Source organism: Macaca mulatta, chromosome 1 (genome assembly GCF_049350105.2).
Source record: "Macaca mulatta isolate MMU2019108-1 chromosome 1, T2T-MMU8v2.0, whole genome shotgun sequence".
In the NCBI taxonomy this organism is placed as follows: domain Eukaryota; kingdom Metazoa; phylum Chordata; class Mammalia; order Primates; family Cercopithecidae; genus Macaca; species Macaca mulatta.
In genome coordinates, this window is record NC_133406.1 from 139,589,198 (window position 1) to 139,614,088 (window position 24,891).

Genomic DNA, 24,891 nt, shown 5'->3' on the forward strand with positions numbered 1-24,891 from the left:
TTCTCATATATATGATATATATTTACATATTAATAAATATGTCACTTAAAAAGTTAACAGTAATCTACTGTAAGCAGTGTGATTACAAGAGTTGGTTGCTTTCTTCTGCATATTTGCCTTCTATTTCCAAAATGTAGTTCATATGTATATATTGCCTTTCCAATCCACTAGTCTAAGAAGCTGTTAGGTTGGTGCAAAAGTAATTATGGGTTTTGCCATTAAAAGTAATAATGAAAATCGCAATGACTTTTGTACCAACCTAATACGTAGTGCTCAGGCTTTGAGACTGTTGGTATTGTTAATGCTGGGAAAAAACTTTTAACATATACATAAGGGTGGATCTCTGAGATACATCTTTCCTTCAGAGATTTTCTATCTAAAAAAAAAAAATTTAAGTATATTTGACACCTTCTAACCTGAGCCTGCTTAATCCTTCTATAGGCTTAGTTGACCACTGTAATTTAACATTTTCCAGAGTAACAGAAGATAAATCTCTTGTTAAGAAATATGCCACATAAACAACTTTTTTAGTGATTTTAACCTTCTTAACAAATATTTCTGTTATAGAGGGGACAGAGGAAGTGACAGGATGTCCAAGTGAAATATGCAACGATGGCAAGAAATACATTTATGAAACTGCCCCCAAAGTCCTGACAAACACAATATTTGTATTCTTCAACTTTTTTGCCCTTCATTCCTCTGACTCTTTTGTTTTGATTTCCTTATTTGTCTGTTCTTCTTTAGCCATCTCTGCAGCATCTTTTCAGACAGTCATTGGGCAAAAGGGAACATGAACTCAGTGCTCCTCTCCTAAACACAAAAGTGCCTGGTATTAAGTAAGCACTTAATAACTCTTTAAAAAAAAAAAAAAGAAAAGAAACAGAGCCAAGACTGAAGACTACAAAGGCAGCCATTACAGTAGCAATGTAGAGATTAGGTGTTTTTCAGTAGAGTCCTCTTTCAGAGAGGCTTCAGTGGGGCCAAATTTGTAGACCTTTAAGGAGGAGCTGAAACAGAGTAATTCATTTTTATTATCATCCTTTGAGTAAGGGGAAAAAATTATAAATTTCAAAAGGCTCTTTGTTTTATACATTTTTTAAACACTAAAGTTCATATAATTTGAATACAAAATTTCTTTGGGTTCTCGTCGGATTTAATCACACCTTTTTCTTTCATTGATTCTTATATAAGCATGGTAGCTTATATACTCCAAAGTGACTTTACAGTCCTGGAGGAGCAGAATCATGTTTTATCACTTTTCTCATATCATGGTCAGAGTTAAACATTTTTCCAGGTACGTGGTAGCTGCTTTATACATACATACCAATTCGTTTTTTAATCAAAGAAATAAATGTGCTTGTAAACGAAAAACAAAAATATTTTAAAAGCTTAAAAGACTTTTGTAGGAAAATAACACACTTCCTTGGGAACATCCATCCCCTATTCCCTACCCACCCTTGATTGAGGCAACTACTTTGAGTTCTTATAGCCATTTCTTCTAGTATTTCTTTCTATATTACTTTCTAATATGTGTGTTATTTCTTGATTTATTAAATGTACATCTTCTCTATTGATATTTTTTGCACTTAATGCCCTTACACCATCATTGCTCACACACTCAGTTCCCCTGTCCCCTTATCCCAATAAAGTCATATCACGATTTATGGTAAAGTAAATAATCAATAGTTATATTACAATAATGATGTAACTATTATTCACTGCTGAGCCAAACAGTATGTAAGAATTATGCTTTCCTTTATCAACAACCTGTTTTGCTTTTGTTTTCATTTTCAAAGTTTTCTCCATGACTAATTATTCCATCACATCTGTGATGTGTTTGTCTATATTATTTTTCAAGAGCCTTTTTCTTTCTTTCCCCTAGAGCTCTCCCTTCTGGGCTTCTGCATGCTGCAGCACAGTTTTCACTCTGGTACTTCCTTTCCTTGGCTACTGTTCCTTAGCTAGCTGTTTCCCAAGCCTTGTCTTTCTCTTCCTTGTTTCACATATTCCCCAGAAGCTTTCTGTGACAGGATGCATGGGAGTTACATTTTTTTTGAGCTCTCGCGTGTGCAAAAATGAATTGTCTTTCCACACTTGATACCTGAGTATGAATGAGCCAACGAATGGAAATGGGCATAGCATGTGCAAAGGCCCAGAGGAAAGAAGGCGTTGCACATTTGTGGAATGGTGAAAGAGAAGAAAAACAGGTTTGTATCAACCGAACAAACAATAAGAAAGTGGACTGCACCATTATTTTCATGAGAAGGCTGTTTAAAAATGAGAGAAAAGAAATAACTTTGTTTGAATATTAATTCAATAAATTACAAAAGCTAAGGATCCTCTAGAAGAGCACAGAGTTATCTTATCTATATAGTTGTATTGAGTTAGAGACAATATCATCAATGATTTTATATTCTTTGCTTTAAAATTCTAATAGCAGAAAGATGCTGTGAGGAAAAATGATTCACAGACACATTTTCCTCCTGCCTTCTAGCAATTTATCCTATAATATCTGTGTGAGGTCATTGAGGCTGTTAGGTGATATGGTAGTTTCCAAGCTTGACTGGGCATCAGAATTACCAGGGAGTGCTTTAAAAAAAAAGTCAAGTTCCAGTTCTTACTCCAGATCTACAGACTGAAGCTCATTTGACTAGAGTTTGGGAGTAGGAATGAGGGACAAGTGGGAAAGGATCTGAGATGCTTGTGGGATTGCCAGCGAATGGAAGCTCGCCTCTCTTGCACAGTCTCAGAGTCCAGCAACCCTGAATAAGTTATTCAGGGGCGGAGGCTATGCCTTGTACAGTACTGTATCCAATGCCCAGAACTCTTTCTGGCCAAAGGCACGCACTCAATAAACTTACGCTAAATTAAAGAAGGGTTGACACACTTCACCTTAAACTGTAAATGCTGATTATATATCTGCTCCCACATCCTGCCATCCCTAATGAGCCTGCAAGATGCTTAAGGTCCTGAACGATATCCTTTATATTAGCACACCAAAGTAAAATACAAAAAGTGTAAATACATGAAGCAATACATATAAGGAAGTTATTAAAATACATAAGAAATATAGTATATAAACTTACTATCAACTTTAACTAGCTTTCTTTCTGATATCAAAGCCACAAGCCAAGGCCTGTTGTGTTTTTGTTTGTTTGTTTTAAGAAAATGTAAGAGAAAATAAAATGTCAAGACTGGAGATAAGATTGAGAGGTCGGGAGAAAGAATCAGCCAAAGACTTCAGAAAACTGCTCCATGCTGAAGCACTATTGCATTGGAAAGAGGAAGAGTCCTATTAAAAGGAGATTTTGCAATGTTTTTATTACACAACTGTTCATTAGCAACATACAGTCTCTGTTGGATTTTTGAATATATAAATGTTTACATGATGTGAAGTGAATCCAACCATTATTTGCAAGAGATAATAAAGAGCTGATTAATACCATCTTTAGCAAGGACATTAAAAAATTCCTCATCCAGGAAGACAATGATTAACAGGGCAAATTTAACCAATGAGGTGCCGTGTTTTTTAAAAAAAGAATCAAATGATAATAACAATTAATAACAAGCTTCAAAGCAATTTGCCCCAAAATGTAAAATTCAAGAACTAAAATTCAAGAATGTTAAGTTTCCTACGTCTAACAAAATGAAATATTTTACCTTGTGCATCATGGTATGCAAATATACAAATGCTCCCACACACATAATTTTTAGTGTGTAAATCTCATATGAAGGCAGATTTTTGTGGTAATTTTTCATCTCTTTCTTTGGTAAGAAATGGAAATTGTCAAAACATCTTATGGTCATTTTTTTCCTTTCAGTTTCTAATTTTTTTTCTGATTATTAAAATAATACGTTTTTTCATAAAGAACATGCAAGTGTAAAAGAATAGGAATAAAATTACCCATTAATATCTTGCCATATTTTATTATCTTTTTAAGTTCTTTATATAACTGAAATCTAGTATATAAATTTAGTATCTTGACATTTTTCCATTTACCATCTTTGAGAATATATTTAGACCTGTTTCTGATTGCTTTCTCATTATACATCCCTAGAAGAATAAATAGGGTGTAAACACTTGAAAGATTTAAAAGTATACAGCCAAATTGCTTTCCAGAAATTTTGTACCCATTTGATAAGGGTGCTCATTCTGTTTCACTCTGCTTAGCACTTGATTTAAAAAAAAAATTGTTCTCTGCTAATCTAAAAGACAAAAATGTAGTTTTCTTTTTGTTTTAATTTGCATTTCTTTGAGTTCTAGTGAGGTCATTAATATTTACTGGATTGTTATATTTTTATTATGTGAATGGAAGATTCACGCCCTTTGCCTGTTTACCTCCCAAGGTCTTGCTGCTTTTAAAAAAATCACTTCGTATGAGTTATTAATAAATTAAAATTATATACCTGTCTATCATGCTTCTTGCAAATACCAGTTTCTTCATTTTAAGTTACACTGATGGGAAGTTGAACTGATGAGAAAACATTACTTTTATAACAACTTTTTAGAAAAAAGAAAATTAAAAAAAATATTCATAAGCTGTTGATTATAAGACATAGATCTTAGCGATGTTAAAATACATATAATGCTACAATATTAAAATATGAAGAACGTTAAAATGTAGAGTTGGCTCTGAATAGGTACAGCATGATTTTATTATGGATTCTTATAATTGATTGGATTATGTGATAAGTATTGCTACTAAAGAGAGTAATACGACCCAATATCTAAAAGTGTACCCAGTTTGATAAAATGCATGAATTTTAATATAGCTCATAAGATGTTGAATCAGTGGCAGTTACTTGACCTTGGATCATAAATTACTCTAAGTTATTTAGTTGATAAGTGCTGCTTGATGATGTAGTAATTGATGGGCAAGAATTCTGTTGTGAATGTTAATGCCATGTGTTAAGTTATGTTGTGCTAGTTCATTCTAGTTATTATCAGGAAACTTACACAGATCTATCTGTCTATACCTATGCCCATGTATCTGTACATGTGTACTTCTATCACTCTATCTATCTATCTATCCTAAGTGTGTGTGTTTTTGTGTATAAAATGAGTCATTAATGTTGAATGTTTAACATCTACAAAAGCTGCCACCACAAGGCCACTTTTCCAGAACTCTTTTCACATTCATTGTCTATCAAGAATCATAGAAAGGCCTAGAAAATGTGATCATTTTGAAACATGAGGGTTTATTGACCTGGAGCTATGTATATGTAACTTGTTACAGTGGAACAAGCTAAATCGGGTTTCTCTTATCGGATAAAAAAATATTTCTTGTATCTAAAGCCTGAATGTCGTACTGTAATTATTCCTCCTTACTATTCACTAGTCCAGGGATATTTTGTAACCCCTCACAATAACAATAAACACAGCTATCAACTGAGGGTATTAACGTGCAATCACTTCAGAAATTTTGTGAAGAATAGTTCACATGGAACCAATAGATTGACTTCAACTTATTTGTGTATTCATTCCAACATTTTTTTGAGCACTTTCTGTGTGCCAGGCACTGTTCTGTGTACTGGGACAAACAAAAAAGACAAGGTCTCTGATTTCATGGTATTTACAATGCGATGGGTTTGGGGTGAGGAACAGATAATAAACAAGTGAACAAATAAGAAAATGCCAGAATGTGAATAAGAGCCATGAAGAATATAAAAATATAAAAAACAAAGATATGTGGTAGTGACTGGTGGGGATGCTACTTTAGTCAGGATTGCCAGGCAAGACCTGTCTAAGTAAATGTGTACTCATAGGGTGCCCAGGATGATTCGCTCTTGAGTCCAGAGCTCATCTGCACCTGCCACTATATAATAAAGTTTTCTCTCTATGACCACAAGACAGTGGTTTGTATTAATTGAAGTCTGTTGGTGTTGTATTAAAAGTAGCTTTATGCAACTCGTCTGCAATGTAAGAGTTTATAATTAGGTATAAATATGATTCAAAATGTAAGATAACAGTTGGTTTTAGGCAATATAATTTAAAACAGTTACAAGATACCTCATGCACAAGCAGTCTGGCTGACTTCCATGAGAACAACTATCTCAGGTAGCCCCTTAAAACAAAAGACTGTGGTTATTTTTCAGGGCAGTCGCTGACTGAGGACTGCTAATGGAATAACTGTTTCTCTATGTCTGAAAGAGTAAACTCAGTTCCTTAGGATCCAGTGGTTGCCAAAGCAAAGCTAATTCAGTCCCTACATCCTTGTGCTCCTTCTCTTGGAATGATGGGAAAATGTAACATTTGCTCCCCTGCTGGTCTAGGAACCCTCCTTTTCTTCCCCTTTACCATGGGTCTAGGCATAGTGGGAGAGGACAATAATTCATGCTTTTGTTTTGCGCATTTTCTGAGTACAAGTCATTCTACTTTTAGTTAGGTTTTTAAAATTAGTCTGTAATTAGCCAACACAACTCAGTCTCACCTACCTCACTCTTAATCCAGTCCTGCTGGATCTTGTCTTTGTTTAAAATTTTGATACTTTGTTCAGTATGGATTTTTTGCATTAACTTGAAGTCTCAAAATACTGTATTAAAATATTATTTGTCGGCAGGGTGCGGTGGCTCACGTCTGTAATCCCAGCACTTTGGGAGGCGGAGGTGGGTGGATCACGAGGTCAGGAAATCGAGACCATCCTGGCTGACATGGTGAAACCCCGTCTCTACTAAAAATACAAAAAAATTAGCCAGATGTGGTGGCGGGTGCCTGTGATTCCAGTTACTCCGGAGGCTGAGGCAGGAGAATGGCCTGAACCTGGGAGGCGGAGCTTGCAGTGAGCCGAGATCGCGCCACTGCACTCCAGCATAGGAGACAGAGCGAGACTCCGTCTCAGACATACATACATACATACATACATACATACATACATACATACAATATTATTTGTCTTGATCACTGATATCTTTGGCACCCCCTTAAATTTTGCCTGACTTATGTCACACTAGTCCCACTAGTCCTGAATGATGTTAGAGCAGAGCCTACCAACTGACCACATTGAACTGTGAGAAATAAATGTTTGTTGTGCTAAGCCACTGAGATATGAGTGCACTTGCTATAGCAGCTGATGTCACTTACCCTAAGGAATGTAACTCATTAATCGCTCCTGAAATATTACTCAGTGGATATTTCTTAAGCTTTTCCTTTATGTTGTAAAGACTTCGATCCAAAAAGAAGTCCAAAACTTCTTTTGTGGATAACTCAGGAGGTAAGCCAACAATTAGCTTCTATTACCATTTTGGAATCCATTAAAAACCTTATATATCTCCCATTCTAATAGCATACATACACAGTTCTTGAGAAGCAGGATCGCAGAGGGATTATATGTGCAGACTATGGAGTCAGATATTCCACATCTGAATTTCAGTTTGGTAGAATGTGAAATCTTAGACTAGATACTAACTTCCCTAAACCTCAATTACTTCTTCTACAAAGATGGGGCACATGATAATACCTACTATTATGTGAGGAATAAATGAGATAAAACTTAGTATAAAGTAAGCACATGATCACTATGAGCAGTTACCGTTCTAATTTTCTTTTGGTTGGAGCCACTTCTTACCTCTCTCCCTCTGTTGTTTGATGGAAATTTGAATTGGGAGGATAATTTTCGATCAAAATTACTAGATTTCTTTTTTCAGAATCATTGATGTTAAATGGAAATTTGAACTGCATATTAAACAAGGTGTACTCTGAAGAAGTCCTGTGGCAGTCCTGTAGCTGGAGAAGGAAGTAATACAGACAGGAAAGCTGACAGGAGCCTTTTGGACTGCCACATCCAAAAACTTAAGTGCCAAGACTGGCTCCAGAGAGCCTGGTCTCCCTCCCATATGGGAGCCATCAGCAGGGGAATTGTAAATAAGGATGGAGTCTCCTCACCCATTGGATTAAATTCAAAATTTGCAATGACAGCGAGAATTAAGATATCTTTGCCAAAAAGATAACAAGAGAAACAATAGATGTTGGAATTTTCTTTTGAAGTCAATTTCCCAAAGGCAATTTTTTTTCCTTGTCTGTTACCTGTAAGTGTCTCAATTCACAGAAAGGATTAATAACACAAAGAAAAATGTTACAACATTCCCCAATGTCTTAAAGACTATTTATAGGAAAGATTCTCCTTTGGCTGATGAGAGAAGATGAGACTGGATAAGAGAATTACTTTTTGTTTCAATTTACAGAAAAATATTTGCTTCCTGGATTATAGACTCATGTAAGCTTAAAGCCAAGAGGGACCCTAGAAATCACAAAATCACTCAAACATTAATTTATTCCTTTTTTGTTGTTGCAAAAGTGAAGGCCTCAAAAGGAAGTAGAAGCCAGGTCCCCTGGTTCTTGTCTAATGTTTATTCATTATAATATGATTTTTTGTCTGATGTGTTAGTCAGTTGTTTTTTAAGTTCTACAGTTATACAAAAGCCTTCCAATGACCTTCATGCCATCCAGACTTTGCAGCAAGACATTGATATAATCATCTTAGTTGTAAGTTCTAATTCTTCTTATACTTAAAATATTTAAAGTGGAAGGGATCAAGCAAGGGTTTCAAAATTAATACCAATATATATTCAAAAGGACGAGCAATAAAAGTTGCTTAGGGCTGGGACTCAGACATTCATTTGCTTTTGTTATTTAGAGCCTCAAATAAAATGATCTGTGCTTTTGTAGAATACAGAAGGAAGGAGGAGCAGCTGTGGAACGGCTAATGGCCAAAGAGATTATCTTTGGAGGCACTTGCGAGAGTCTAAGTGGCACAAAATCGAGATAAATTATGGTGTTACACTACTTTACACATTAATTCAACAAATATAAATATGTGCCACATGCTGCATGGGAAACGGTGAACCAAAGACTGGGCTTTAAAGGGAGGCAAACATGTCAGGATAAGTAATGCAATCTGCTAAGCACAGTAACTAACTTGGATCTGAGGGGTCGGGCAGGGCTAGAGGGATGAAGACTGGCTTTGCAGGGTGAGTAATCACAGGTGGACAAGATAGAAGGGGTGTTCTTAGCAGAGGAAACACTAAATTGTAAATGTCTTTCATAGGAGATGTTGTCTCGTGAGCTAAATTCTGAAGGATGAGTAAGGCTAGGTGGACAAGACAGGAAAGAACAATTCCGGCAGAGGAAGCAAAGCAAACTGCTAAGCTTCATTCCAAATTTCATAAGCTCCAGAAGGTCAGGGGCTATGTGCTGCTCAACTTGGTAATCCTGACTCTAGCATAAAGCATGGCCAAGGGTATGATATTGGAATGAATGATGGGTGAGTAAATCAATGGATGCATCTGGGAGGCAGGTATTCTCATTTTCAGTCCTCAGACTTTGGCACCGTGCCCCCAGATAGTGCCTGGGAATTTCCGTATTTTTCCAAACTCCCCTAACTTCTAGCATGAGGCATCCGTCATGCCTCTGTGACCAAGGGTAACATTTGGCAACAACTGCAGCTGCCCAAGACTCATCAGTTGGAAGTGGAGGAAGACAGTGTTTTCTTAGCTTTGAGCTCTGCTGGGAAATGGAGTGAACCTTAATACAGAGATAAAAACATTCCTGCAGGATAAATCAAGTTGTCCCTTTATAAAAACATGGACTAGGGGCTGTGGGTGTGAATGGTAAGCATATTAAACTCTCCCTTACAGAGTGGGCAATCTGCCTTTGAAGTTGCTCTTTAAGTATTGTTGATTGTAGCTGGATAAGGTTCGCTGTCCCTCTAGCTACACAGGTGACGTGAGTTCAAGAGCAAAGTGGCTAACACTCTCCAGACCCCTCATCCCTGAAGCTTTCTCCTGCTTGTGGGGACTAAAGGTTAAGCTAGCAAACTGTGGTTGTAAGGGCATGGGGGAATCTTACTTTCATGATGTCGGGTTTTTTAAAGTATAAAAATAAGACATATAAGTGGTAAATGTTTTTTCAAACAGAATAAAAGGCTAGCATAATCAAGTAATATTAGTTACTGTTGAACTTAAATGATAAGTAAATGGGAGAAAGGTCAATATATCAATCTTTCCACCTTGTGTATGTTTGTAATTTTCCATAATAAAGCATTTAAAAAAGAGTTACCATTCCTCCTCATGATCTGTATTCCCTTAGACTCCCTATCCCACTCTCCAGTTAGATATGATAGTGATTCCTTCTATATTCTTCCCCAAGTTTTCTGACCATTTGCAAGCTCACTTATGCATATACGGAGCCCATACTTTTTGTAAATAGTATTTTACAAAGTATATTATTCTGTACCTTGAGTTTTTTCTTCTTTACAATATAATGAGATTTTCCATGGCAGAATATGTAGTTCTACTTCATTCCTTTAATGGCTGTTTAGTATTCCATCAGAAGTAGATAACAGTCTATAGAATTAACTTTTATTTACATCTTTGCAAATATAATACGTGAAGAAGTATTTCATTAACTCTAAGTGAGGTTCAGTCTTCTTTTCATATGTTTATTGGTCATTCACATTTCTTTTTTTGTTAATTGCCCATTTGGGTCTTTTGCTCATTTCTCTTTTAGGGATTTTTGGGGGATTTTTTTCCTTTTTTTTTTTTGTAATATGTCTCTAATAACAAGGCAATTTTTCTTTTGTCTGATGTGTGCTGCAGATATGTGGCGTGCAGTATAGTGGTGTGGTTGAGAGTGACCCTCTGGAGCCAGAGGACCAGCTGCCTGAACACTTGTAACTTTGTCTTGGTTTTGATTGTGACAATATGGCCATCCTACTCCATTGAAATATACTGTTGGTCGATAATGTAATAAGATTTGTCATAATTGAGACCAAGAACGCCAGAGGGGAAAAACTTTTCTCAGCCCACAAAGAATTATAAACTTTCCTACAAGCCTTTCCAGAGAGCTTTCACAGATGGATCCAGAACACAGTGACTGCTGTCAGAGGCTGAAGACTTCCCATTTTGCAGACTGATGGCTCATTTGGAAGTGCAATCCCTACAGGAGGCCCTGACTACTGAAACACCCCCACCTCCCACCACTTCCTCGTCTTCTCTCCTCACCCACTTACTTACCTGCTCCCCCACCAGGAGATCAACCTGTTGGTGTACTCTCAGCCAGGGAAACTCACCAAGCACCGTAGAAACAACCTTGTTATCCTTGATCCCCACCCCAAGACATAAGCCCAACTGGTATCCCATTCTCTTCCTTCTCAACCCAATCCCCATTCCTCACCTCCCTTCCAGATCTTCCCTCTGAGCCCTCTGTAACTCTCATCCCATGATTCAGCCCCCCACAGCCTGGACTTCTTCATTGAGCCTTCCCTCCTTGACTTGATTGAAAACTGGCTCCGCCAGAAACACTCAGCAGCTCTGTCTCAAGCGAAAGTTGCTCTCTTTCCCACATTCCATATAAAACCTTTGGATCAAAAGGTTAGATCATGATCTTCTTTACTCCCTGCTTCTGCTTCCAGGCCATTTCTCCCTTACCACTTGTGAAATTTTTTCCTATTTCTTGCCACTAAACTTACAAATTTACCTACAGTTCGACCTTTTCTTTCAATCCTCTTTTCCTCCCATTTCAATATTCCTCCCTGTCTAGGGTTAACCTCTCCACCTATTCTCTTGATCTTATTCCCCTCCCACCACATGAGGGAACTTATCCTACTGGTTTTTCTCCCCGTCTTGTACCTTCAACCTCTACTTCTCCATGGATGAGCCCTTCCCATCAGCATAGTTGGCAGAACAATATGAGTGGACCCAGTGGGTAATGGTTAACAGCACAGACTCTGGAGCCAGGTAGCCTAGTGACAGATGCTGACACCATCTTTCCCAGCTGCGTGGCTATAGGCTACTTATTTATCTGTAAAATGGAGACAATAAGAATATCTCTTCTTGTAAGGATTAAATCAGTGAACATGTGCAAAGCTTTTAGAACAGTAGCAGCCCATTCGCAGGTATTATGCAAGCATTTGTTAAGTAATTCAACATTTTTTTTTAATTTATTTATTATTATTGTACTTTAAGTTGTAGGGTACATGTGCATAACGTGCAGGTTTGTTACATATGTATAATTGTGCCATGTTGGTGTGCTGCACCCATCAAATCATCATTTACATCAGGTATAACTCCCAATGCAATCCCTCCCCCCTCCCCCCTACCCCCTCCCCATGATAGGCCCCTGTGTGTGATGTTCCCCTTCCTGAGTCCAAGTGATCTCATTGTTCAGTTCCCACCTATGAGTGAGAACATGCGGTGTTTGGTTTTCTGTTCTTGTGATAGTTTGCTAAGAATGATGGTTTCCAGCTGCATCCATGTCCCTACAAAGGACGCAAACTCATCCTTTTTGATGGCTGCATAGTATTCCATGGTGTATATGTGCCACATTTTCTTAATCCAATCTGTCACTGATGGACATTTGGGTTGATTCCAAGTCTTTGCTATTGTGAATAGTGCCGCAATAAACATACGTGTGCATGTGTCTTTATAGCAGCATAATTTATAATCCTTTGGGTATATACCCAGTAATGGGATGACTGGGTCATATGGTACATCTAGTTCTAGATCCTTGAGGAATCGCCATACTGTTTTCCATAATGGTTGAACTAGTTTACAATCCCACCAACAGTGTAAAAGTGTTCCTATTTCTCCACATCCTCTCCAGCACCTGTTGTTTCCTGACTTTTTAATGATCGCCATTCTAACTGGTGTGAGATGGTATCTCATTGTGGTTTTGATTTGCATTTCTCTGATGGCCAGTGATGATGAGCATTTTTTCATGTGTCTATTGGCTGTACGAATGTCTTCTTTTGAGAAATGTCTGTTCATATCCTTTGCCCACTTTTTGATGGGGCTGTTTGTGTTTTTCTTGTAGATTTGTTTGAGTTCTTTGTAGGTTCTGGATATTAGCCCTTTGTCAGATGAGTAGATTGCAAAAATTTTCTCCCATTCTGTAGGTTGCCTGTTCACTCTGATGGTAGTTTCTTTTGCTGTGCAGAAGCTCTTTAATTTAATGAGATCCCATTTGTCAATTTTGGCTTTTGCTGCCATTGCTTTTGGTGTTTTAGACATGAAGTCTTTGCCCATGCCTATGTCCTGAATGGTACTACCTAGGTTTTCCTCTAGGATTTTTATGGTATTAGGTCTAACATTTAAGTCTCTAATCCATCTTGAATTAATTTTCGTATAAGGAGTAAGGAAAGGATCCAGTTTCAGCTTTCTACTTATGGCTAGCCAATTTTCCCAGCACCATTTATTAAATAGGGAATCCTTTCCCCATTTCTTGTTTCTCTCAGGTTTGTCAAAGATCAGATGGCTGTAGATGTGTGGTATTATTTCTGAGGACTCTGTTCTGTTCCATTGGTCTATATCTCTGTTTTGGTACCAGTACCATGCTGTTTTGGTTACTGTAGCCTTGTAGTAGAGTTTGAAGTCAGGTAGCGTGATGCCTCCAACTTTGTTCTTTTGACTTAGGATTGTCTTGGAAATGCGGGCTCTTTTTTGGTTCCATATGAACTTTAAAGCAGTTTTTTCCAATTCTGTGAAGAAACTCATTGGTAGCTTGATGGGGATGGCATTGAATCTATAAATTACCTTGGGCAGTATGGCCATTTTCACTATATTGATTCTTCCTATCCATGAGCATGGTATGTTCTTCCATTTGTTTGTGTCCTCTTTTATTTCACTGAGCAGTGGTTTGTAGTTCTCCTTGAAGAGGTCCTTTACATCCCTTGTAAGTTGGATTCCTAGGTATTTGATTCTCTTTGAAGCAATTGTGAATGGAAGTTCATTCCTGATTTGGCTCTCTGTTTGTCTGTTACTGGTGTATAAGAATGCTTGTGATTTTTGCACATTAATTTTGTATCCTGAGACTTTGCTGAAGTTGCTTATCAGCTTAAGGAGATTTTGGGCTGAGACAATGGGGTTTTCTAAATATACAATCATGTCATCTGCAAACAGGGACAGTTTGACTTCTTCTTTTCCTAACTGAATACCCTTGATTTCTTTCTCTTGCCTGAATGCCCTAGCCAGAACTTCCAGCACTATGTTGAATAGGAGTGGTGAGAGAGGGCATCCCTGTCTTGTGCCAGTTTTCAAAGGGAATTTTTCCAGTTTTTGCCCATTCAGTATGATATTGGCTGTGGGTTTGTCATAAATAGCTCTTATTATTTTGAGGTACGTTCCATCAATACCGAATTTATTGAGCGTTTTTAGCATGAAGGGCTGTTGAATTTTGTCAAAAGCCTTTTCTGCATCTATTGAGATAATCATGTGGTTCTTGTCTTTGGTTCTGTTTATATGCTGGATTATGTTTATTGATTTGCGAATGTTGAACCAGCCTTGCATCCCAGGGATGAAGCCCACTTGATCATGGTGGATAAGCTTTTTGATGTGTTGCTGAATCCGGTTTGCCAGTATTTTATTGAGGATTTTTGCATCGATGTTCATCAGGGATATTGGTCTAAAATTCTCTTTTTTTGTTGTGTCTCTGCCAGGCTTTGGTATCAGGATGATCTTGGCCTCATAAAATGAGTGAGGGAGGATTCCCTCTTTTTCTATTGATTGGAATAGTTTCAGAAGGAATGGTACCAACTCCTCCTTGTACCTCTGGTAGAATTCAGCTGTGAATCCATCTGGTCCTGGACTTTTTTTGGTTGGTAGGCTATTAATTATTGCCTCAATTTCAGAGCCTGCTATTGGTCTATTCAGGGATTCAACTTCTTCCTGGTTTAGTCTTGGAAGAGTGTAAGTGTCCAGGAAATTATCCATTTCTTCTAGATTTTCCAGTTTATTTGCGTAGAGGTGTTTATAGTATTCTCTGATGGTAGTTTGTATTTCTGTGGGGTCGGTGGTGATATCCCCTTTATCATTTTTTATTGCGTCGATTTGATTCTTCTCTCTTTTCTTCTTTATTATTCTTGCTAGTGGTCTGTCAATTTTGTTGATCTTTTCAAAAAACCAACTCCTGGATTCATTGATTTTTTGGAGAGGTTTTTGTGTCTCTATCTCCTTCAGTTCTGCTCTGATCTTAGTTATTTCTAGCCTTCTGCTAGCTTTCAAATGTGTTTGCTCTTGCTTCTCTAGTTCTTTTAATTGTGATGTTAGAGTGTCAATTTTAGATCTTTCCTGCTTTCTCTTGTGGGCATTTAGTGCTATAAATTTCCCTCTACACACTGCTTTAAATGTGTCCCAGAGATTCTGGTATGTTGTATCTTTGTTCTCATTGGTTTCAAAGAACATCTTTATTTCTGCCTTCATTTCGTTATGTACCCAGTAGTCATTCAGGAGCAGGTTGTTCAGTTTCCATGTAGTTGAGCGGTTTTGATTGAGTTTCTTAGTCCTGAGTTCTAGTTTGATTGCACTGTGGTCTGAGAGACAGTTTGTTATAATTTCTGTTCTTGTACATTTGCTGAGGAGTGCTTTACTTCCAATTACGTGGTCGATTTTGGAGTAAGTACGATGTGGTGCTGAAAAGAATGTATATTCTGTTGATTTGGGGTGGAGAGTTCTATAGATGTCTATTAGGTCTGCTTGCTACAGAGATGAGTTCAATTCCTGGATATCCTTGTTAACTTTCTGTCTCGTTGATCTGTCTAATGTTGACAGTGGAGTGTTGAAGTCTCCCATTATTATTGTATGGGAGTCTAAGTCTCTTTGTAAGTCTCTAAGGACTTGCTTGATGAATCTGGGTGCTCCTGTATTGGGTGCATATATATTTAGGATAGTTAGCTCTTCCTGTTGAATTGATCCCTTTACCATTATGTAATGGCCTTCTTTGTCTCTTTTGATCTTTGATGGTTTAAAGTCTGTTTTATCAGAGACTAGTATTGCAACCCCCGCTTTTTTTTGTTCTCCATTTGCTTGGTAAATCTTCCTCCATCCCTTTATTTTGAGCCTATGTATGTCTCTGCGTGTGAGATGGGTCTCCTGAATACAGCAGACTGATGGGTCTTGACTCTTGATCCAGTTTGCCAGTCTGTGTCTTTTAATTGGAGCATTTAGTCCATTTACATTTAAGGTTAAGATTGTTATGTGTGAACTTGATCCTGCCATTATGATATTAACTGGTTATTTTGCTCGTTAGTTGATGCAGTTTCTTCCTAGCCTCAATGGTCTTTACATTTTGGCATGTTTTTGCAATGGCTGGTACCTGTTGTTCCTTTCCATGTTTAGTGCTTCCTTCAGGGTCTCTTGTAAGGCAGGCCTAGTGGTGACAAAATCTCTAAGCATTTGCTTATCTGTAAAGGATTTTATTTCCCCTTCACTTATGAAACTTAGTTTGGCTGGATATGAAATTCTGGGTTTAAAATTCTTTTCTTTAAGAATGTTGAATATTGGCCCCCACTCTCTTCTGGCTTGGAGAGTTTCTGCCGAGAGATCTGCTGTTAGTCTGATGGGCTTCCCTTTGTGGGTAACCCGACCTTTCTCTCTGGCTGCCCTTAAGATTTTTTCCTTCATTTCAACTTTGGTGAATCTGGCAATTATGTGTCTTGGAGTTGCTCTTCTCGAGGAGTATCTTTGTGGCGTTCTCTGTATTTCCTGGATTTGAATGTTGGCCTGCCCTACTAGGTTGGGGAAGTTCTCCTGGATGATATCCTGTAGAATGTTTTCCAACTTGGTTCCATTTTCCCCCTCACTTTCAGGCACCCCAATCAGACGTAGATTTGGTCTTTTTACATAATCCCATACTTCTTGCAGGCTTTGTTCATTTCTTTTTCTTCTTTTTTCTTTTGGTTTCTCTTCTCACTTCATTTCATTCATTTGATCCTCAATCGCAGATACTCTTTCTTCCAGTTGATCGAGTCGGTTACTGAAGCTTGTGCATTTGTCACGTATTTCTTGTGTCATGGTTTTCATCTCTTTCATTTCGTTTATGACCTTCTCTGCATTAATTACTCTAGCCATCAATTCTTCCACTTTTTTTTCAAGATTTTGAGTTTCTTTGTGCTGGGTACGTAATTCCTCCTTTAGCTCTGAGAAATTTGATGGACTGAAGCCTTCTTCTCTCATCTCGTCAAAGTCATTCTCCGTCCAGCTTTGATCCGTTGCTGGCGATGAGCTGCGCTCCTTTGCCGGGAGAGATGCGCTCTTATTTTTGGAATTTCCAGCTTTTCTGCCCTGCTTTTTCCCCATCTTTGTGGTTTTATCTGCCTCTGGTCTTTGATGATGGTGATGTACTCATGGGGTTTTGGTGTAGGTGTCCTTCCTGTTTGATAGTTTTCCTTCTAACAGTCAGGACCCTCAGCTGTAGGTCTGTTGGAGATTGCTTGAGGTCCACTCCAGACCCTGTTTGCCTGGGTATCAGCAGCAGAGGCTGCAGAAGATAGAATATTTCTGAACAGCGAGTGTACCTGTCTGATTCTTGCTTTGGAAGCTTCCTCTCAGGGTGTACTCCACCCTGTGAGGTGTGGGGTGTCAGACTGCCCCTAGTGGGGGATGTCTCCCAGTTAGGCTACTCAGGGGTCAGGGACCCACTTGAGCAGGGAGTCTGTCCCTTCTCAGATCTCAACCTCCGTGTTGGGAGATCCACTGCTCTCTTCAAAGCTGTCAGACAGAGTCGTTTGCGTCTGCAGAGGTTTCGGCTGTGTTTGTTATTGCCCTGTCCCCAGAGGTGGAGTCTACAGAGACAGGCAGGTTTCCTTGAGCTGCTGTGAGCTCCACCCAGTTCGAGCTTCCCAGCAGCTTTGTTTACCTACTTAAGCCTCAGCAATGGCGGGCGCCCCTCCCCCAGCCTCGCTGCTGCCTTGCCGGTAGATCACAGACTGCTGTGCTAGCAATGAGGGAGGCTCCGTGGGTGTGGGACCCTCCCGGCCAGGTGTGGGATATGATCTCCTGGTGTGCCTGTTTGCTTAAAGCGCAGTATTGGGGTGGGAGTTACCCGATTTTCCAGGTGTTGTGTGTCTCAGTTCCCCTGGCTAGGAAAAGGGATTCCCTTCCCCCTTGCGCTTCCCAGGTGAGGCAATGCCTCGCCCTGCTTCAGCTCTCGCTGGTCGGGCTGCAGCAGCTGACCAGCACCGATCGTCCGGCACTCCCCAGTGAGATGAACCCAGTACCTCAGTTGAAAATGCAGAAATCACCGGTCTTCTGTGTCGCTCGCGCTGGGAGTTGGAGACTGGAGCTGTTCCTATTCGGCCATCTTGCTCCGCCCCATATATGGGTAATTCAATATTTTAAGATGTCTCTTCCTTTACACATGAATCAAACACATAAGCAATATGCTCTTCCTAGTTCCCCGTGTCTTCTGCACCCACCACCCTATTGTCTTTCCTTCCCTGGACCAGCCAGCTGTACTTTTTGAGTCTCCTACATTTATTTCAGCACTTTGTCACTTTATGTTTATAACCCAACTTCCAATTGACCTCCTGCAATTGGAATTCACTAAATCTGATCTTACCAAGGGCACGACTTGCAACCTCCTACTTGAATCCATAGTCACTTTTTAGTCTTCATTCACTTGTCATAGGTGTTTAGTGTCACCAATTATTCCCTCCTTTAAAGGCTCGCTAGAGCTAGAAGACTAGCTCCACGCCACCATCTCTTCTATTTCTCAACCCAGCAATACAGCCACTCCTCTTCCTCCCTTTTATGTTCCTTTTGTTGGCAAAATCCCTTAAACAGGAGTGTACTTAGGCTTCTCTTCTAGGTTCTTCCTGTGATCTCAGGCTTACCATCTATATGCAGTTGATTTTCAAATCTCTGTATCTATCCAGCCAGCTGCCTCTTGGAGATCAGCACTTGGATGAGGCACTAACTCAGTAGGTTCAAATGTGTAAATTAGTATGCCTCCTTCCAAACATTTCCTACTGTCTGAATTCCTGCTCTTAGAGAATGGTGCCAGCATCCATCCTGCTGCCCAAGTTTGAAACCCAGACTCACTTATTGGATGTGCCCCCTACCTAAGTCTCCGCAGCTTACCAATCATCTATTGGCTCTAATATCTTCTAAATCAAATTTCTTCTCCAACAACTGCCACTACCTTCACTACGTTTATTTTAATTTCTGGCCTAGATCACTGTCTCCAGACTTGCCCTGTCTCCTCCTCACTAAAGCCAGCGTGATCCTTCTAAAACTGATTGGATTCCCTGTCTCCCTGGCTGAAAGCATGTTAATGACTATCCATTGCCCCAGAGTCTATCCAAATTCTTAACCCAGTAACTAGGGTATCTTGGAGGTCACTTGCACCTGCCACACAGGTGATTTTTAAAAATTGAGGAATTTTGTGAGCCAGTTGTTAAATTGCTGGTGGCTGAAATTCGTACCACAGAAATCAGCAGATATCCCCGGTGCTAGTTAACTAGTATACTTCGTCTACCCAGCCTCACCTCTTAACGCTCCCCTGCTGGAATTCTGCTGTTCAGCCAGACTGAACTACTGTCAATCGTCTCTCACTTCTGCACCCTTATACCACCACTTTCTCTGGAGGGAATCTTCTCCGCTCTCTCCTGGCTGTTTCCCAATTATCATTTAGGTCTTACATTAGCAGCCACCTCCTCAAAGAGGACTTTTCTGAGGCTCTGCCCTCAAGTTGACCAATGCAACCCTTCTATGTACTCTCACAACATCGTGTGCTACATTAGCCTCTGTCTACATCTGTGACTACTTACAAATTGAGGGCTTGCTACTTTCTACACAATCCTCACAGCAATCATATAAGATGGTTATTATCTTAGACGAAGACACTTAGGCTAAGATCAGTTGTCATTTGTGCACAGTAACACACCATTTATCAAATGCCTGGTACTTATCTTAGTACATAATACTTACCCATTCATTTGTCTGAATCACTCACTAGCCTGTAAGCTCCATGAGGGTAGGGTCTGCCTTTCATACCCAATACTGGCACTTGGTAGATGTTCAACATATGTAGATATTAAATAAATTAATTGTAAAATACCAAAATAACTGCTTGCTATATTCTTATTTTTATTTCCAATTTTTATTTTAAGTTTAGGAATACATGGGCAGGATGTGCAGGTTTGTTACGTAAGTAAATAGGTGCCATGATGGTTTACTGCACAGATCATCCCATCACCCAATTATTAAGCCCAGCATCCATTAACTATTCTTCCTGATCCTCTCCCCTTTCACCCGCCAATGGAGGGCCCTCCAGTAGGCTCCAATGTGTGTTGTTCTCTGCCATGTATTCATGTGTTCTCATCATTTAGCTCCCACTTATAAGTGAGAACATGTCATATTTGTTTTTTTCTTCCTGTGTTAGTTTGCTAAGGATAATGGCCTCCAGCTCCATCCATGTCCCTGCAAAGGACATGATGTTGTTCCTTTTTCTGGCTGCATAGTATTCCATGGTGTATATGTATCACATTCTCTCTGTCCAGCCTGTCACTGATGAACATTTAAGTTGATTCCATGTATTTGCTGTTGTGAATGATGCTGCAGTGAACATACATGTACATGTGTCTTTATCATAGAATGATTTATATTCCTTTGGGTATATACCCAGTAATGGGATTGCTGGGTCAAATGGTATTTCTGCCTCTAGGTCTTTGAGGAATTGCCACACTGTCTTCCACAATGGCTGAACTAATTTGCACCCTCATCAGCAATCTAAAAACATTCATTTTTCTCCCAACCTCACCAGCACTTGTTGTTTTTTGACCTTTTTTTTTTTTTTTTTTTTTTTTGAGACAGAGTCTTTGCTCTGTCGCCCAGGCTGGAGTGCTGTTTTTTGACTTTTAACAGTAACCATTCTGACTGGTGTAAAATGGTATCTCATTGTGGTTTTGATTTGTATTACTTTAATGATCAGTGATGTTGAGCTTTTTCTCATATGTTTGTTGGCCGCATGTATGTCTTCTTTGGAAAAGTATCTGTTCAAGTCCTTTGTCCACTTTCTAATGGAGTTGTTTGGTTTTTTCTTGTAAATTTGTTTAAGTTCCTTATAGATGCTTGATATTAGACATTTGTCAGATGAATAGACTGCAAAAATGTTCTCCCATTCTGTAGATTGTCTGTTTACTCTGTTGATAGTTTATTTTGCTGTGCAGAAGCTCTTTAGTTTATTTATTTATTCATTTATTTAGATGTAGTCTTGCCGTGTTGCCCAGGCTGAAGTGTAGTGGCACGATCTTGGCTCACTGCAACCTCTGCCTCCTGTGTTCAACCAATTCTCATGTCTGAGCCTCCCAAGTATCTGGGACTACAGGCGCATGCCACCATGCCTGTCTAATTTTTGTATTTTTAGTAGAGATGGGGTTTCACCATGCTGGCCAGGCTGATCTTGAATTCACATGATCTTGAACTCAGACCTCAGATGATCTGCCTGCCTTGGTCTCCCAAAGTGCTGGGATTACAGGTATAGTCACCACACCTGGCCTCTTTAGTTTAATTAGATCCCATTTGTCAATGTTTACTTTTGTTGCAATTGCTTTTGGCATCTTTATCATGAAATCTTTGCCCATGCCTAAGTCCTGAAGGGTATTGCCTAGGTTTTCTTCTAGGGTTGTTATTGTATGAGGTTTTACATGTAAATCTTTAATTCATCTTGACTTGATTTTTGTCATGGATGATGTTAGGAAGGGGTCTAGCTCAAATTTTCTTCATATGACTAGCCAGTTGTTCCAGTACCATTTACTAAATAGGGAATCATTTCCCCATTGCTTGTTTCCTCAGGTTTGTCAAATATCAGATGGTTACAAGTGTGTAGTCCTATATTTCAGTTCTCTATTCTGTTCCATTGGTCTATGTGTCTGTTCTTATAACAGTATTCTGCTGTTTTGGCTGCTGTAGCCCAGTAGTATAGGTTTTGTTTTTGTTTTTGTTTTAACATAAACTTAAGATTTTATTGTCTTCATAATAAAGCAAAAGATGATACTTACAACTGGATCACTTGGTCCTTTCTCTTTTTATCTCCTCATAGTTCAAAATGTTTGCATCTTTTATTAGCCAGTATTCTCTTAGATCTATAGTTGGGCTGAACACATTCAAGCCTTAGCACAATCTTCTTTGTAGTTTTAGCCTTTTTCTGGAAAATCAGCTTAGTCTGCCCACCATGGCCACTCTGCTTCCTATCATAATACCACTTTTACTGGGCATACTGAGAGTCCTTGCCCTTCTTGCACTGTGTCACTTTATGGGATTGGTGCTTGCCACACTTTTTACAGGAAGTCCGGTGGGTCTTACAAACGTTCACCATGTTTGCACAAGCACTATCACCACAGAGAGAAAGAGGATGGGCCAGAAATGGAAGTATATAGGTGTAGCATAATTTGAAGCCAGGTAGTGTAATGCCTCCAGCCTTGGTCTTTTTACTTAGGATTGCCTTGGCTATCCATATGGTTCCATGTGAATTTTGAAACAGTTTTTTTTTTTTTTAATTCTGTGAAGAATGTCAATGGTAGTTTAATGGGGATAGCATTGAATCTATAAATTGCTTTGGGCAGTATGGCCATTTTCACAATACTGATTCTTTCCATCCATGAGCATGGAATGTTTTTCCAGTTTTTTGTGTGTCTTCTGATTTCTTTGAGCACTGGTTTGTAGTTCTCTTCATAGAGGTCCATCACTTCCCTTGTTAGCTGTATTCCTGGGTATTTTATTCTTTTTTGTGGCAATTGTGAATGGGAGTTCATTCGCAATTTGGTTCTTGGCTTACCTGTTGTTGTGTAGGAATGCTAATAATTTTCACACATTGATTTTATATCTGGATACTGCTGCAGTTGTTTATCAGCTTAAGAAACTTTTAGGCTGAGATGATGTGATTTTCTAGATACAGGATGTCATCTGCAAACAAAGATAGTTTGACTTCCTCTCTTCCTGTTTTAATACCCTTTATTTATTTCTCTTGCCTGCTTTCCCTGACCAGAACTTCCAATACTATGTTGAATAGGTGAGAGAGGGCAAATTTACCTTGTGCCAGTTTTCAAGGGGAATGCCTCCAGCTTTTGCCCATTTGGTATGATATTGGCTGTGGGGTTGTCATAGATGGCTCTTATTAATTTGGGGTATGTTCCTTAAATTTTTGAGAGTTTTTAAGATGAAGGATGTTGAATTTTATTGAAGGCCTTTACTGCATCTATTGAGATAATCAAGTGGCTTTTGTCTTTAGCACTGTTTATGTGAGGAACCACATTTATTGAGTTGCACATATTAAACCTGTCTTGCATTCTGGGGATGAAGCCCACTTGATTCTGGTAGATAAGCTTTTTGAAATGTTGCTGAATTCAATTTTCCAATATTTTGTTCAGGATTTTTGCATTGATGTTAATTAAGGATATTGGCCTGAAATTTTGTTGTTGTTGTATCTCTGCCAGGTTTTGGTATCAGCATGAGGCTGGTCTCATAGAATGAGTTAGGGAGGAGTCCCTCCTTTTCAATCTTTAGGAATAGGTTTAGTAGAAATGGTACCAGGTCTCCTCTTTACCTCTGGTAAAATTCAGTTGTGAATCTATCTGGTCCTTGGCTTTTTTGGTTGATAGGTTATTTACTACTGCCTCAGTTTCAAAACTTATTATTGGTCCATTCAGGGATTCAGTTTCTTCCTAGTTCAGTCTTGGAAGGTTGTATGTGTCCAGGAATTCATTCTTTTTTTCTAGATTTTCTAGTTTATGTGCATAGAGGTGTTTACAGTATTCTCTGATGGTTGTTTGTATTTCTGCAGAGTCAGTAGTAATATCCCCTTTATCATTTCTGATTGTTTTTATTTGAATTTTCTCTATTTTCTTCTTTATTTTTCTACCTAGCAGTCTATTTATTTTATTAATTTTTTTCAAAAAAAACATCTCCTGTATTCATTGATCTTTGGACAGATTTTTCATGTCTCTATCTCCTTCAATTTAGTTCTGGTCTTGGTTATTTCTTGCCTTCTGCTAGCTTTGGAGTTTGTTTGCTCTTGATTCTCTAGTTCTCTTAGTTATAATATTTGGTTGTTAACTTGACATCTTTCTAGCTTTTTGCTATGGGCATTTAGTGCTATAAATTTCCGTCTTAACACTGCTTTAGCTGCATCCCAGAGATTCTGGTATGTTGTGTTTTTGTTCTCATTAGTTTCAAAGAACTTGTTGATTTTTGCCTTAATTTCATTATTTACCCAAAAGTCATTCAGGATCAGGTTGTTCAATTTCCATGTAGTTGTGTGGTTTTGAGTGAATTTCTTAATATTGAGTTCTAATTTGATTGTGCTGTGGTCCAAGAGATTGTTTGTTATGATTTCAGTTATTTTGCATTTGCTAAGGAGTATTTTACTTCTGATTATGCAATCAATTCTAGAGTAAGGGTCACATGGCAATGAGAATGTATATTCTGTGGTTATTTGGTGGAGAGTTCTGTAGATATCTATCAGGTCCACTTGATCCAGAGCGGAGTTCAGGTCCTAAATATCTTTGTTAATTTTCTGTCTTTATGATCTGTTTACTATTGTCAGTGGGGTGTTAAAGTCTCCCACTATTATTGTGTGGGAGTCTGTCTCTTTGAAGGTCTCTAAGAACTTGCTTTATGAATCTGGGTGCCTCTGTATTGAGTGCTTATATTTAGGTATATTTAGGATAGTTAGCTCTTCTTGTTGAACTGAACCCTTTACCATCAGGTAACGCCCTTTTTTGTCTTTTTCTTTTTCTTTTTTCTTTTTTTTTTTTTTTTTTTTTTGGTTTAAAGTCTGTTTTGTCAGAAACTAAGATTGCAACCCCTGATTTTTTCTGTTTTCCATTTGCTGGATAAATTTTCCTCCCTCCTTTTATTTTGAGCCTATGTTTGTCTTTGAATATGAGATGGCTCTCTTAAAGACAGCGTATCAGCGGGTCTTGGTTCTTAATCCAGCTTGCCATTCTGTGTCTTTTAATTGGTGCATTTAGCCCATTTATATTTAAGGTTAGTATTGTTATGTGTCAATTTGATTCTGTCATCATGATATTAGCTGATTATTTTACAGACTTACTTATGTGGTTGCTTTGTATTGTCACTGGTCTGTGTACTTTTTGTATAGACCAGGGTGCACATCGTCAC

At 38.6% G+C, this 24,891-nt stretch overlaps 1 pseudogene; it reads right to left on the bottom strand.

Moving 5' to 3' along the window:
* Window positions 1–21,766: 21,766 nt before the first annotated feature.
* On the bottom strand, window positions 21,767–24,251 carry LOC106999874 (large ribosomal subunit protein eL42-like; annotated as a pseudogene).
* Between the last annotated feature and the right edge of the window lie 640 nt (window positions 24,252–24,891).